The sequence below is a fragment of the Melospiza georgiana genome, unplaced genomic scaffold (genome assembly GCF_028018845.1).
Source record: "Melospiza georgiana isolate bMelGeo1 unplaced genomic scaffold, bMelGeo1.pri scaffold_29, whole genome shotgun sequence".
Taxonomy (NCBI): domain Eukaryota; kingdom Metazoa; phylum Chordata; class Aves; order Passeriformes; family Passerellidae; genus Melospiza; species Melospiza georgiana.
Genome location: NW_026652215.1, coordinates 6385352 through 6387155, shown reverse-complemented (window position 1 = coordinate 6387155; position 1804 = coordinate 6385352).

Here is a 1804-nt window from a genome sequence, read left to right as displayed (position 1 = left end):
AAAATGGCATTAAAGTGAGGATGCGAGTGTAGGGAGTATGATCACACGGTTAGCAGAGAGTCCATAGATGGACCTATAGATTGCAGATATACTACTGTGCACAGTCCTGGAAATCTAGTCTGGGTGTTGGGACACAGACAGTAGACCACACATTTATCTCTAGATGGATCAGTAATACAGATCACCCTAGGAGTTCCCACATTGTGTCCATACTAGAAACAGAATAGATTGATCCAAAGGAAAAAACTCAGAAAGAGGGAAGAATCTCTAGAGGAGCAGTGGCATGAACCTGGCTCAGGAGTACAATTTAGATAGATATTAGAGTCATTACTCCCTCCGGTAGCGACATATCGAAATAGAGAAATGCTCAACAACTTGTTAGGACAGACAGAAAGGTTGGCAGCAGCTACTAAGAAGAGATTTAAAGATCTAAATTTGCAATTGCAAGCTACATCAAGAATGACCCTACAAAACAGAATGGCATTGGATTTGCTACTGTTAAAAGAACATGGAGTTTGTAGTTACCTGAGTAGGAGAATAGATCATTGCTGTGTACACATTCCAAATGTTACACTTGAAGTTGAGAAAGATATTTCTCAACTGGCAGAAGTAGAAATAAAAACCAAGGAAATTGAAAAGGAAGCACAGCATAACTGGATAAGAGCAATATTTGATTCTTTGGAGCTTCACCTGTCTTGCTGGATTACATTTGCTATACAGTATATACTAATGTTTTTAGTATTTTTAGTGACTATATAGATTGTATATAGATGCCTCTTAGGTGTGATCGAAAAAGAAAAGAAGCGATCTCTCCAGTTGCTGAAGGTGATGACCTGTGGGCGGCAGAATGAAGAACACTCCCCACCTCGTTATGAAAATGTTACTGTCAATACTGTTGATTGAGCATCCTTGCAGCAGGACTGAAGGATGCTCAAAAGAAGGGAAACGTTGGAAAAGAAATGAAATTTAGCAAAATGTTTAATTATAGTGAGTTGTGTGTGAATTGGTTTGTTAAAAACAGTTTTGTAGCCGTTGAAAGCGTGTGTTGAGTTTTGTGTGTAACCTAGCAGGTAGTCTTAGGGATTTAATAAATATTTAAACTAGTGTAGGAAAGTAAGAATGCTAACCTGTCTAGAGGCAGCATACAATGCTCTTAGAATAAGATAAGCAGAAGATTTATGATTTTGTTTGTGAACTAAAGAATGTATCACAAGGGGTCTGTAGCTAGGCAAGGGGAACTGTTTCTTAGAGACCTTGTTATGAATCGCATGTATAAAAAGGGAAGCACCCATACGTGAAATTGGGGGCTCGGACTTGGGGCGCTAGTCCACCGGCTCCCCGGGCCCTTAATAAAACACCGCACAAAACTTGAAACTTATCCGAGTTTTGTGTCATTTATCAATCAGGCAACAGCAGAACCTTATCCACTCAGGTTACAACATTTAGAAGAGAAAAACCAGAACCTGCCAGGTCAGACGGTAGGTATTGCCTCCAGATTGAAATATTTGCCAATTCATTCCCCAACTTAGTGACTCTTCCTCTTTTCCTTTTAGGAGTTCATGCTCCGCCTGTTCCATAATCTTTCTCTTTGTTAGGTTAGAATCGATTCCTCCACAGGTACTTACCACTCTGCCTTTGCTTGTCAACTCGGTTGCCTCGAGCTACGAGAGAGGTATAGTCTTCTCGGCAGCAGAGGTATTTCTTCAGGAGGGTCTAACCTATCACTGTTATGCTGTTTCGGAGAGAAGGAGCTCATTATCAAAGGGTACGAGGGATCGGATTACAGGGGCACCGTCTATGATTT